Genomic DNA, 15937 nt, shown 5'->3' on the forward strand with positions numbered 1-15937 from the left:
AGGAGAAATATTTGAAATAAAAATAGATGTAAACTCATCATATTATCAAATAAAACTAAGAGTATCCATAGAAAACAAAGGGAAATAAGAAGAAAGAGCCCACAATTTATACTAAAATTTAAGCATATCAAAGACAAAGAATTTCAAAAGACTTCAGAGAGAAGGAAAAGATTGTAAGCAGAATGATAATGTATTTTCATAGTAGCACTGGTTGCCAGAAGAAAAAAAATAGTATTTTCAAAATATGAAAGGAAAAGGTCTTTGAATAACAATTTTATAACCAGCTAAACTATAATTCAAATATGAGATCATGATGAAAATATTTTCAGAAATAGAAGCTTCAGAAGTTTGTATACAAATACTACAATTTTGAATGAAGTACTTAAAACTAATTCAGGAAAAATACACTAAAAAATAATCAAAAGCTTTAGGAAACGAGTTTTGTCTTCAAGAAAAAAAAAATAATAATAACTAAGACAACCCAAAAAGTAAAAGTGAAAATAAAATATATCCATAGTAACCAAGGGTTTGCATTTCAGATATCCATCTGGGGTACCTGGGTCAGATAAGTGCCCCACTCTTGATTTAGGTTCAGGTCATGAATGATCTCATGGTTGTGGGAACAAGTCCCGCATCTGGTTCCACACTGGGTGTGGAACCTACTGAAGATGCTTTCTCTCCTTCTCCCTCTGCCCCTCCCCCACTCATGCACACTTGCCTGTGATCTCTCTCTCTCAAAAATAAATAAATAAATAAATAAATAAATAAATAAATAAATAAATAAAATTCAGGTAACTATCAAAATGATGTCAAAGGGAATAATGAAGGATGGATATTAAAGAAATAGAAGCCACACACACGTGCGCATTTATGTACATAAATAAATGTATAAGTATACATTTATATCTTTAAATTTGTTACCTTCTAAACAGAAACCCAATATGTTTTTCCAAGTACATTCTATCAAACTTCCAAGAAATAATCTCAATTTTTTTACAAAGTCTTCCAGAAAATAGAAAAGAGAAAATATGCCCCAATTCATTATTTGAAATCAGCCTCGCCCTGAAAATAAAACCAGAAAAATAAGTTAACATCTGTGTGAGAGTTGCCTATTATAGAATGAAACACTGAGGAAAGCCACAGAAAGAAATGAGATTTCAGGAAATTAGCGGAGCCCTATATCACCACTGGCAGGAGGCAGGGGATGAGGACTGCTGTGCTCCAGAGGTGAGTGTGACTACAAACAAGTATAATCCATGAAAGAACTAATAGTTGTGCGATTGTCATCCACTCCCATGAGCTAAAAATGGAGTCTCGATAGAAAAAGCATAGAAAATAAAGTTTGTCTCTTATCCTCTAGTCCAAATCCTCCCAGAAGAAGACATAAAAGATCCTGAATAGAAACAAAATGAAAGGCCACACAGCCAAGAAACACAACCCCATTCGCTGTCCCAAGATGAATTTTTGAGCTAAGGCCAGAACTGAAATCATGGGGGGGAAAAAATCTATGTAGAGGTGTATATAAAATATATATCTTCAACTGAATAGGATTAGGTTTTTAAAGACTAAATTTTAGGCAAAAATAGATTTCCTCTTATTGACAAAATTAACTAAAATATAAGAGAAGCTGGTCAAAATATTACATGGCAAGGGAAAGAGGTTTAACCTTAGAACATTAGAAAACTGATGAGAGAAAAGTTTTCTTCAGTTATTTATGCATGGCATTATGACTTCTATGGTAGAGAAAAGCTATGAATTCCCATTGACAATTCAAGATAAGGTTTTTCCTGTATTCATACCAAAATTTACCGATAAATTTCTTTATTTTAGTCTTTTTTTAACCAAAATGTAATAGTAATATGAAACGTGGTAAAGTGTATCTATATTTTTATATTACTTTAATCTCAGTGGTTACTGGTCAAATAAAATGAACAAATAAATTAATGAAACTCATAGCATACTAACATAGAAGCAGCTTATTTTATCCCTAGGAAATATTTATAATAACATCATTTGGGTAAATTATTGAAGCTTTTATTTAAATGAACTTAATAGTGGGGAAAAATTCCATATCACTTAAACTTATCTAATCTTTTAATTTCTATAAATGTGTGTTTTGGCTGAATGAAAACATGAGAAGTGTTAATTTGATGAATGTTAATTTGGTGAAAAGTTTCTAATCATTAAGGCCAGTTTTCTAAAGACTAAAGAAATGGATATCTGATCCATTAATTTAATTTATCTCAATGATGCTAATTGCCATATAAGCAATTCTGTTAATGGGATCAGTATCTGTCTTGTAAAGACAGGAAACAAAATTGAATTGGCATTCCACAGTGTGACATGGAAATCATTCAATTAACCCCAGATTATTGAGCATTTATATGTGCAAGACCCAATACAAAGTCTACAAAAGAGGAAGGTATTTCTAAGTGGTTTATACGGAAACAAGATTGTTAAAACAATTATAAACAATAAGTGCTTTAAGATTGCAGAGTAGATAGAAATTTGTTATGGAGCAGGAGGTCCAGGAAGCTTCAGAGGATAATGAAAGGTGTTTAGAATGTGGAAATACATACATATATATATGTGTGTGTGTGTGTGTGTGTGTGTGTGTATACACACACACATATACCCAATACCATGATACCAGATAATCAGAGTTCATTTTCAGATGGAAATATAAAATGTTGATTTTGCATTTTAGATATGTTAATATCTTTAGATTTCTCTAAGCATATAATTAATAATATTACTTTCACTCTTTATTTGTTCATTTTGGGGAAAATTCTAGGCTTAATATTAAAAAGAAAGAAACTGTCAGATACCATTTACTCCCTGGGCTGGATCCCCACATGGGGAATTTTCCATGATCAAATCAAGGCTGTGTTTGGAAGGAGGAATATGTAGTAATTACAGGAGGTATTTCAGGTAAAGGAACTAAAGGACACAAACAATGCAAAGGTTCTTTTGTAGACAGCATAACTTTAGGGAACATAGCCAAAGATAAAGTAAGAAAACAAATTCAGATTTACATTTTGGTAAGCTTTGAATAATAGTTTTAATTTGTTCTGACTAAAAGTACTGTTTTGAAGAAAGTACTGCAGTAACAAAAATAGCATTCTAAAAACATTAACGTGGAATTGGGGAGCATAATGGATTTGATGTGGAGGAAATTAACATTTACTGAATTCCATCATCCCAAATTTAATGTTAGGTGTTTTTTTTTTTTTTCCCATAGGTTTACTCTTCCATTCAAAAAACATTCATGGCCCCGTAAGTACCGAGCACCAGGCTCAGAACTAGTAATGCAGTGATGAGCAAAACAGGCAAGTTAGTCACCCTTGTGGAATTTAGTGGCCAGTGAGAAAAGAAAGGGGATAAGTAAGCAAATGATAAAATAATTTTTAGAATGTTCTAAGTGCTCTGAAAAACATCTAACTGGTAAAATGTTACCAGTGGTGGTCAGCTGGAGTTGGGACTCAGTGTGTAATGGCTAGACACTCTTCCCTGGAAGCAGCATCCAAACTAGTCACTAGAGGACAGGGTTTGCTGGGAACCCTTGAGAAAACCAGTTGAAGTCAGAGTTGTGTGGGCTCACAGGGGTGTGTGAGACAGGGGAGGAGGGAGCAGTGCAATACTTACTGTCGCCCAGATACGTTACTAGTAAGAACAGGGAATCAATTCAAATGGTTATCTGAGTTGATACAGCCAGTACTCTTCACTAAATCCAAACCTAGCTATGTTTGACAATAAAGATTTATATTAATAAGTGTATAATAAATTAGGGTGTCACTTAATTGCACATAATTTACTGTACGGTAATGTTGAGCTGACATAGGTATACTGGGAACACACTAGCATGTAGGAGCTGTTGTTTTGTTTCAGTTTATAGGTTTTCTTTAATTAAGTATTGGAGAATTCCTTACCTAGCATGGCTATGTTCTGATAGAGTTTGTATTTCCAATATTAGTTTATACTATGAAATATATCATACCTATAAAATAGTATAAAAGGGTCTGTGTGTGTGTGTGTGTGTGTGCACAATGTATCTGTGTGGTTTAATAAATAATGGTAGAATCACCACATACCCAATGCTGAGCTTAAGAGAGAACATTAAAATGAGGTTTATAATTAGCTATTTACATGTGCTCTCCCAGTAGTCTAGAGGTTCATAAAAGACAGAAAATGCTCATTATTCATCTTTATAATCCCTGCTTTTAAAACAGGTATGACACATCATTTGTGTTTAATAAATATCCCATGATTATAAGGTACCTATGGATAAAGCTGTCTATGAGATATTTTTTATGAAAATTTTAGGTTTTCATTCAAGTCTATTCTGTTCAACTATCTATGTAAAAATAACTTTCTACTGCAATAAAGCAATAGAATACTTGTGAAATTTTCTATGGAGTTCCCTTTGCTTTAGAAGCCAAGCATAAACTTATTTATATACCACAAGTTTTAAGATTTTATAATTTTTTAAATATTTTTTAATGTTTATTCATTTTTGAGAGAGAGAAAGAGACAGAGGGTGAGTGGGGGAGGGGCAGAAAGAAAGGGAGACAGAATCTGAAGCAGGCTCCAGGCTCTGAGCTGTCAGCACAGAGTCCGATGTGGGGCTCAAACCCACAAAACCGTGAGATCATGACCCGAGCCAAAGTTGGATGCTTAACCGACTGAGTCACCCAGGTGCCCCAAGATTTTATAATTAGAGTTGTTATCCCTCTCTTCATCATTCAGGCATTAAATGATGTCTTTGTGTTCTTTGTATAAAGATCAAAATAGGGGCGCCTGGGTGGCGCAGTCGGTTAAGCGTCCGACTTCAGCCAGGTCACGATCTCGTGGTCCGTGAGTTCGAGCCCCGCGTCGGGCTCTGGGCTGATGGCTCAGAGCCTGGAGCCTGTTTCCGATTCTGTGTCTCCCTCTCTCTCTGCCCCTCCCCCGTTCATGCTCTGTCTCTCTCTGTCCCAAAAATAAATAAATGTTGAAAAAAAAATTAAAAAAAAAAAAAAAAAGATCAAAATAAAATATCCTGAGGTTTTATGTATGGTCTAAGAAGTCAATGTATGCAAAGGATCATATGGTAATATGAGTTAACTGTATACTTCTGGAAAAATAATCTAGTAACAGAAATAACAGGTAGATATTTTGGATACAGCTCCACACATGTCATCTGATATTTGTAAAATTACTATTGGTCTTTAATTGGTCTTTATTCCTTTACCATTTCATTATTTGTCATCTACAATAATTGTGTTACTTTGCAATACATGTAATTTGTGACTGTGTTCTCTTATGCTTGTGTGCCTAGTTTCTTTAGCAGATAGGCTACAAAATCAGAGAATCAGCTAGAGACCTTCTATATATCTAAGGTAGGATTATGGTTCCATTTTAATGTTTGTATTCACTGATAAAAAAAACACCATCCATACAACAGAGGAGATAAGATGGCTGACAGTACTAAGCTGCCTTCACTAAAGAATGCTGATGGCTGCATTTTTGGCAACCTGGGGCAAGTTTCATGATTAAAAAGAAAGAAAGAAAGCACTCTTATATTTCCACAGGCAATTTAAAAAATATCCTTTGGAATGAATTTAATGGTATACCAGCATAACATTTCACAATATATCTTAAGAGCTACCAAGATCTCTTTTTGTTCAAAATTCATCTGCAAGTTAATTCCTCATGCTTAATTGCTGAAAGCTATTCATAACTAAATGGTTGGTAACGCAGAGAGAGTCATTGTGTTATATGCATAAATCTATCACTTTGGAAAATTATCTCAAAATCCATGAATACACGTATATGGACTTTGGCAGCAAAGCATTACATAAATATTCAAGACATTATGCTGGATATTTATGTTTATAAATATACATTTCATATTTAATGAGATGAGTAAAAATATCAAGGGCTCTATTAACATCTTCATTCCATCTAATAAAAAAAAACAACAAAGAACAAATGTGCTACAGTAATTAACTGACTTACACTAATCTTATTTTTTGAGACTAAGGCTTGAAAATGCTTATATTTAGATACAACTGCAACATATTAGGGAAGCTAAACAATTGCTATATGCAACAAGGTTCCAAGAGAAAACTAGAATTCGAGAAAACAGTCTACTGGCTGAAGTTTAATATGACCAAATGACCAAGCAAGGAAATGACCAAAGCAAGTAGCAGCCATATTGTGGCACAAACACCTTATTGCTGATCTACTGATTCACTCCATTAGCACAAAGCAGTAGCTGGGCCTGCAATTCACTCTCCCTTTCCTCTGGATCGTCCCTAATTTTCTCTGACTCTTGGACTAAGTAACCAAGGTACATTTGTCAACACTAAGAAATTAACAAGAGTGCATTACTATTAACCAAACTGCGGACTTTTTCAGATATTACCAGCTTTTCTATTCTGCATTCCAAAAGACAGTCCAAAACACATTACATTCAGTCATCATGCACTTTAGTCTCCAATCTCCAAAGGTTTCTAGACTTTTGTTTTCTTTTTTTATTTTTTCATGACGTCAACAGTTTTAAAAAGTCTTAGTCATGCATTTTTCACATGTGTGTCTCTAAAACAACCCTCAGTTTACAATCAGCTAATTTTTTTTTCATGATGAGATTGAAATTAATGGGTTTTCAAGAACACCAGAGACCTAAAATTCCTTTATCATCATGTCATATCAGGAGTTTAGGATATCAACATAACTTATCACTTGGTTAAGGTAGTTTCTACCAGGTGTCCCCAGTTTAAAGTTACTATTTTTACTTTTTTACTCTTAATATTAAAAAAAATTATTTTAAAAGATTGTTTTCAATTTTGTTATTGGTTTAAACATTTTTTCCTTCATGATTGAACAGGATGCTTTTTAACTTTTTCAGAATCAGATGCAATTTTTCAATGAATACATCAAGATATAGGTTCAAATAAAACTAAATTAAAAACATAAACATAAAAAAATTCCATAAAATAACCACATATCTGATCAATGTTAAAGAGAGAAAGAAAAAAAAATTTAATTTAAAAAAAATAAGAAAAAAAAGAGAGAAAGAAACCAAACAAAGATATTGGGTGATAAAAGGGTAGGAGGAAGAGAAAAAAAAGGGTAAAAAAAAGAAAAAAAAGGAAGGGAGGAAGTAGATGAGAAAAAAGGCTCTTAATAGTTTATAATAATGTACCCAATGATCAACATGTTATTACTATTTATTCAGATAATCAAATAATCATTTTGCAGATATTTATTTGTGGCCTGTTCTTTAATAGATATATAAATGGTAAAATAAATATTACATAAGTTATATGCTCTGAAAAAAAATTTATCTATACACATCATCAAAAACACCCTGGAAAATGGTCAAGTGACCCTCATTTTTCTCCTTTCCATGTTCTCCTATCCACACATACACACTATACCACACACACAAAGCACACATCATATACAATGATGTAATAATACTGATGTCCCTGAAGAGGTAAGAACAGAATCCATGTAGTGAATACTACGTTCCATCACCTGAATCCCCACTTTTAGGAACTAAGTACTCATTACCCAAGCTGCCTGTTGGAAATTTTGCTTGCCGACACCTCATTTGAGTCCTTCCCCAGATACTGCTTTTCCCCAGGGTTACCATGTTCCTTAAGGGCAGTCTGCAACCAAGGCTTACATAAGGCCAGGATAACCATTAGATGACTATGTTCCATGAGGGGGCCTGGAGGAATCTCATTTTCCAGTGTGATAAGGAATGGGCTAGTGGGGTGGGCATCAAAATCTTTAAGCAGCTCAGTGGTAGCTTGTATTTGTTGGTTGGGATTTTTGGTGAGTGATCCTATTATAAAATTGGGTTCTCTGTTAGCACTAGTGATGATGGGGTCCCAAATAATAGAGGCTAGGTGGCAGGATTCATTAAGGAAAAAGCTAGGTAGATTGTGTTAATGAATAGCAAACTTGGAGTGGAAGCTAGTGGAGTCTGACTGGCAGAGAACTAGGGAGATGCTTAATAGAGCACGGGACTCCAGGGAGAATTCAGATGGGCAGCTAAGAAGGATATTGCTCAATCTATACACAATCAAAATAAGTCAAGAAAAAATTATCAGAAGTGACATTGTTGTTAATTCATGACTCAGAGCCTAGATCTTCCCCAGAAATTGCCATTGGTCAAAGGGAACTACTTCAATTCCTCCTTAGGAATGGCTCACATCTAATGACTAGTGGAAAGAGTACAAAGGTGTGATCTCTTTGCCTCTCTCTTGCTTCCTCCTTCTGGTCAATCTAGCTAACCCCATCCCTTTACAGGTGTTGTTTTTGTGAGGACTCTTCCAATAACCACCAGCCTGTAAATCTTTGGTCTCTAGGAGAACCCGACCTTTGTCTCTGCCTCTTAGAATAAGAAAACTCTATCAGAGACTACGTCATCCTGGGAGTGATTACAACTATTTCTATAACAACACATACAAATCTGCCTTGCAATTAACTCCATATTTTAATCAGGTTCTTTCTGAGGTTATCAATCCTAATTCTACATTCTTGATAATTGTGTTTTATAGGATACATTTTTAATTAAAAATAATTAATTTTATAATTTATTGGCATCAACTGCATTCACTATGCTTTACCTGATCACTGCTATCTAAGCCAGAACATTTTCATCATCCCAAACCAGAAAATGTCCTCATTAAGCAGTCATTCCTCGCCCATTCCCCACTTCCCCCAGCCTCTGAATACCAGTACTCTGCCATCTGTCTCTGTTCATTTACCTAGTCTGGAATTTTCATACAAGTGGAATCATACAATGCGTGGCCTTTGTGCTGGGGCCTCTTTCACTTAGCATAAAGTTTTCAAGATTTTTATTCACATTGAAGCGTATATCAACACCTCATTCCTTTTAGAACTGAATAATACTTTATTGTTTGAATATATCACATTTTGTTTATCCATCTATCTGTTGATGGACATTTGAGTTGTTTCCACACTTCTTTAAATAAAAAATTATACATATATCTATATGTTAAAGTGTACATCATGTTTATATATATATATATATATATATATACATATATATAGTGAAATGATTATTATACTCAAGTTGATTTATATATCTATGTCTTCATATTGTTACCTTTTTTTTTCTTGTTGCATAAATTGAAAAGAAGGAGGAAAAAGTCAATACTTTAGGTTTCCTCATTCAGTTTTGGATAGGAACAAATACTCTAGGGAAAGTGAACATAGGAAGACTCTGTGCCTAGGATAATATTTTACTATTATATTTCCTTCATTGTTGTTTTTCAGAAATCTCTTCCTTCACTGTCAGAACATGGGGCAAAAGGACTTGGCTCACTGTCAAAAATCAGTGCCTTCAACTTGCTATTGTCCTAGGGTGTTAAAAAAAAACAACAAAAAAAACCCCTTGTTTTTTAACAATCTAACTAAAGCTTTTAAGCATTTTCTCACCTAGTAGATATGGATTTCAAAATCAATTCCTTTTAGAGAATGTACTTTACAAATAAATAAAACATTTTCTTATGACCCCTTTTAACTCATCGTGTTGCAACCCACGAGTGAATTATTATTTGAACACATCACTTCTATAGTCCTGCTTCAGGCCTGCTCACCTCCAGTTTTCCATTTGGGTTCTCATCTATCCCCAGTCTATCTAGTAGCATTTTATTTGCACTCACTTTCTAACTTTTCCCCCCAATATGTTTTTCTCTTATATTTTAAGCCATGGGTTCTTTCTCATTCTTTTGATGTTACAAGAAATAAAGGTTACATGCAAGGGGATCACTGAAGTTTTATAATGCAGACTCCAGCAAAACAGAAACCAAGATTAGGAAAGGTAAGCGCACATACACAGAGAGTCGCTTGAGGCCAATAAATTATGACCACAACTGCAGCCAGTATCATTTAAGTACTCTTTAGTTTCTGATGATAAAGCACTAGCTTATCACCATGCTGACAAGTGCAACCCCCTGTGGCCCTCAGCTTCTGTCTTTTCTATTTGTTACCTAGTCAGCCACATGGAATTTAACAGCACACACAGTAAAGTATCTTTCTAAGTAGATCTCAATAAAAGACATGGAACAAAGTTAGTAAGATCTTATGTCTTGTCGGGTGAAGAAATGATTTCTTCCATCTAAGTACCACCTCCCTGTTGCACAGAGGAAAAAACAGACATGAAATTACTATATTGTCAGTGAATATTTGTATTTATTTTCTGTTGTTATAGAGAAGAACAAAGAAGCTCTTTGAGTTTGAATATTGAAACGTTAAAAGAGTCCATATTTAGCTTATAATTTCAGAATAATTGTATAGTTCTGTTTTCTGGTTGTTATTTCTACTTGACAGAAAAAATTTCATGTCCATAAGAAGACATTTTTCTGTAAAAATTGTTTTTAAGTTAAAAAATCAGTTTTGAAATTAAATGTATGTATATTCCTCCTCGATTATGTACTCTTGGTATTCAAATGAAGAATTATAGGAGAACCAGGATAACAATAGATTGAAGCAAAAGTTTTGGTGCCCAATTAAAGTGTTATTTTGTCACGTTTAAGATGTTTATCTGGGGGCTCCTGGGTGGCTCAGTCGGCTGAGTGTCTGACTTCAGCCCAGATCATGATCTCACAGTCCACAAGCCCAAGACCTGCATCAGGCTCTGTGCTGACAGCTCAGAGCCTGGAGCCTATTTCAGATTCTGTGTCTCCCTCTCTCTCTGTCCCTCCGCAGCTCATGCTCTGTCTCTCTATCTCTCAAAAATAAATAAAAACATTTTAAAAATGTGTATTTAAAAAAATATATTTATCTGTTGTTCTTAAAGGTCAATAAAACATGTAAGCTGTGGATATACTTACCATTCTGAATCAGAACATCAATACAAACATCCACCTCTAGTTTGAATATATTAGCTATCAAAGGGACAGAGTATTTTTAATTTTTTTAATGTCTATTTTTGAGAGAGAGAGAGACAGACAGAGCATGAGTGGGTGAGGAGCTGAGAGAGGGGGGAAACACAGAATCCTAAGCAAGCTCCAGGCTCTGAGCCATCAGCCCAGAGCTCAAAGCAGGGCTCGAACCCACAAACTGATATCATGACCTGAGCCAAAGTCGGACACTTAACTGACTGAGCCACCCAGGTGCCCCAGGACAAAATGTAATAGATGTAAATATATTCCTCCCTTTAGGAATGTAAGCTTTCAAAGACATATGAGATATCACCATGTGAGGTAAGATACATGCCATATAACAATCTTAAGAAAATATTACTTATATCTTTCTTCAAAGTGTACTTGAACCTCACATTAATTTTAAATTTCTCTCCATTATTTATAAAAATAAATAATTTGTATCATGAAATTTTTACTTTAACAATTATTTTTTCATCATCTTTCATGCATCTCATCTATCATTTAATCAAAAACATATTTAACTACATAAGAGATCCTTTTTCTTGCACTGGTTTCACGTCGGCAGCTTTATTTTTTAGCTCTTGCCATTGGCATCAGGCAAGGGAAATTGAGATAAAAAGTGAAATACAAAGATTCTGATGTATCTGCATGAAACTAGATTTTAGTAAGTTTATTAATTTGAATGTATCACTTACAATTTGAATGACAGAATATGAGTTAAAATTTTTTTTAAAAATAAGACAGAATTTAAAAAATAAAATAAAATAGAATATTTTCTGGTGCCTGAAGGAAGAAATAATAGAGAAAAAGTGAAGACATGGGTAGTTAAGTGCTATTATTTTCACTTGAAAAGATTTTTTAGAAAAAACAAGTGATGTTAGTAATACTTTCCTCAGTTTCCCTGTCCATCTGATCATTTCTCTCAGATTATATAATTTGTTCTGACTTGAGCATTAGCCCTTTTTCTGTTTTTCCTTTTGTATAGAAGAATATCTAACAATCAGCATGTAGGCCAGTCATCATATACAGTAAGTAAATTTGTTCAGGAAGAAGAGACCTACAGAAAGTAACCAGTTTTCATTATCTGCATTACATAGTCAGGTTTCTATGAAAACCTCCTCATGTAAAACAGGGCAATCAACCTACATGAAGGTTATCTTTGAACTTTTTTCTGTTGATGAGTCTTTAGAGCATCTGGTGGAAGTTCTAAACTTTTCCCCAAGGGCCCATGTACTCAAATGCCAATATACACAAAATAATCTGCACATAATTCCTGGGTTCACAGAACTTATGAACTCATGCATAGACGCACATTAATTAAGGCCAAGAAAATCTTACTTAATTTAAAAAATACCCATGAATCTCAACACATTTGAGATTTAACTTTACCTTCTTTCTTGAGGAAAACACAACCTAATCATAGGATTCACAGCATTATGTTACTTCTAGAGTTTCATTAAATAACATCCATCTTTTAATCAAAAAAGTACAGGAAGATAAAATGTATTACATTCGATAGGAACAAACACTACAAAGTGACCTATAGATAGAAGCAGATATTGTAGTTTATGAGCCACAAACTTTAAAATAATTGATTTATAGTCAAGAAATTAAAATATCAGATGAGAATGTTGACAAAGAATACTAAAATGAATACATAACTATTTCTATTCTTAGGTGAAAGATAATGAGATAGAAGCAACATTTTAAAAGTCATCAAGATACAGATCCGAGAAGAGCTAAATTCTTCATGAAGGATACTTGAAAGAAAGAAAGAAAGAAAGAAAGAAAGAAAGAAAGAAAAAGAAAACTAGCTCTTACTTTGGCACGTTACAATAAAATTGCTGAAAACCAAAGGAAAATCCTAAAAGAATGCAAGTGGTGTGTATGGAGGGATTATCACTGTCAAAAATAAATCATGCTGATGAACACTAACTTATCAAAAATAAAAATACATGAAGTGTAGATGACAAAGGAATGACATATTCAAAATGATTTTGTTTTCAAGGTAATTTTTAAAACTACTAGAATCTAGAATGCTATATTCAATGGAAACACTCTTTGATGATGAAAATAAAATGAAGATATGTTCAGGCCAATAAGTTAAATAACAACCTGTGTTACCACCAATAGAAAGAAAGTAATAGCAAATGAGAGTACAGAAATAGGAAGTAATTTAAAAAGAAAGAAAAATGGAAAAGTCAAATATGCCTGCAAATATAAAGAAAAGGTACTAAGATGTATCATGAGATGAAAGAGTCAATAAATTTTTTACCACACAAAGGAAGTCAAGGCAAAAGCGGTTAAATGAAACACAAAGAAGAGATAATGTTACTAATTTATAATACACCTGAATAGTCAAGACAGAGCTAATCTCAAAGGAAACAACTAAAATAATACAAAAGAATATAGAAGCAACAAACTACAAGCAAGAGAATTAAATTCTAAAAACAGAATCAAAATGTCAAGAAAAGAAAGAAAAAAAGACCATTCAGTGGGATAAACAGATAATAAATACATGATTATATACATAAATAGAAATATCTTTATGATTATACTAAATATTAATGGGCCAAATGCACAAATTTAAATATTAATGAGTGTTAATACCACTTTTTTAATCCTAAGAATAGAAAAATATTTTAAATAAAAGAATTAATATGATATACTATACAAACTTTAGCCCAAAGTAAGCCTATATACCTTTGGTAATATTAAATAAAATATTAGACTTTAAGAAGCATTATCAAAATACTAATGGCATTTTTCAAAGAAATAGAAGAAATAATTCAAAATTTTTATACAACTACAAAAAATCCTGAATAGCCAAGGCAATCTTGAGAAAGAGCTGGAGACATCACATTCCCTGATTTCAAACTATGTTACAAAGCTATAGTAAATAAAACTGTGGTACTGGCATCAAAACAGACATAGAACAATGAAACACAATAGAAAGCTCAGAAATAAACCCACACATATGTAGTCAATTAATTTATGACACAGGAACCAAGAATACACAATGGGAATAGGACAGTTTCTACAATAAATGCTGTGGGGAAAACTGGACAGCCATATGCAAAACCATGAAATTTAGCTACTTTCTTACATCATGCAAAATTAACTCACAATGGATTAAAACACTGAATGTAAGACCTGAAAACCAAAAGTGTCCTAGAAGAAAACATAAGTAGTAAATTGCCTGACATAGGTCTTGGTGATGAATTTTTTGAACTTGACCAAAAACAAAAGCAAATGAAGCAAAAATAAATAAGTGGGCGTATATCATTCTAAAAAACTTCTGCACAGCAAAAGACACCATCAACAAAATGAAAAGACAACCTACTGAATGGGAGAAAATATTTGCAAATCATATATCTGATAAGGGGACAGATATGTAAAATATGTAAAGAACCCATACAACTCAATAGCAAAGAAACAATCTATTTTTTTTTAATTTTTTTAATGTTTATTTATTTTTGAGAGAAAGAGACAGAGTGCGAGTGGGGGAGGGACAGAAAGAGAGGGAGACACAGAATCTGAAGCAGGCTCCAGGCTCTGAGCTGTCAGCACAGAACCTGATGTGGGGCTTGAACTCTTGAACTGCTAGATCATGACCTGAGCCAAAGTTGGACACTTAACTGACTGAGCCACCCAGGTGCTCCAAACAATCTAATTGTTTTAAAAATGAGGAGATCTGAATAGACATTTTTTTTTTCCCAAAGAAGATATACAGATTGTTAACAGATACGTGAAAAAACTAACTGGAATTTAAATCAATCAATCAATCAATCTTAGGAAAAAGAAAGATGCTCAACATCACTAATCATCAGAGAAATGCAAATCAAAACCACGATGTGATATCACCTCACCCATGTTAGAATAGCTATTATCAAAAGCACGAGAAATAACAAGTGTTTGATGAGGATGTGGAGAAAAGGGAACCATTGTGCACTGTTGGTGGGAATGTAAAAGGATGCAGCTGCTCTGGAAAACAGTAGGGAGTTTCCTTAAAAAAGAAAAAAATTAAAAATAAAACTATCATATGATTCAGCAAATCCACTCCTCGGTATCCAAAGAAAATGAAAACTAACTCAAATAAGACATATGCACCCCCACGTTAATTACAGTATTATTTACAATAGCCAAGATATGGAAACAACCTCCCTGTTGATGGATAAATGGATAAAGCAATTCTAAATATGTGTGTGTGAGGGCGCCTCAGTGGCTCAGTTGATTAAGCATCCAATTTCAGCTCAGGTCGTGATCTCACAGTTCATGAGTTCGAGCTCAGAGCCTGCATCAGATCCTCTGTCTCCCTCTCTCTCCGCCCCTTCCCCATTTGTGCATGCATGTACTCTCTCTCTCAAAAATAGATAAACATTTTTAATTAAAAAAGAAATAAATATGTGTGTGAGTGTATTTCTCACACATATATAAACAATATATATATATATATATATTATATAATACAGATATATGCACACACACACATATACAATGGAATATTATTCAGACACAAAAAAGAATGAAATCTTTTCCATTTGTGACAATATAAATGGACCTGGAGGGCATCATGTGAGGTGAAATAAGTCAGACAGAGAAAGACAAATACCATATGATCTCTCTTATATTTGGAATCTGAAACAAAACAAAACAAAACAAAACCCAAACTTATAGATACAGAGAACACTCTGGTCATTTCCAGAGGCCAGAGTGTATGGGGTAGTGATGGAAGAAATGAGTACAAGGGAATCAAACAAAAAGAGAGAGAGAGAGAGAGAGACAAAGAAAATGTGTCTCAATTAAATTCTGAGAGGCAGAATTAAGGACATCCAGCATTATCCTAAAAACCACTTTATTTTAATAGAAAATACTCAAATTTAGGGGCGCCTGGGTGGCGCAGTCGGTTAAGCGTCCGACTTCAGCCAGGTCACGATCTCGCGGTCCGTGAGTTCGAGCCCCGCGTCCGGCTCTGGGCTGATGGCTCGGAGCCTGGAGCCTGTTTCCGATTCTGTGTCTCCCTCTCTCTC

The sequence above is a fragment of the Puma concolor genome, chromosome A1 (assembly GCF_028749965.1).
Source record: "Puma concolor isolate L17-30 chromosome A1, mPumCon1.1.hap2, whole genome shotgun sequence".
Classification (NCBI taxonomy): domain Eukaryota; kingdom Metazoa; phylum Chordata; class Mammalia; order Carnivora; family Felidae; genus Puma; species Puma concolor.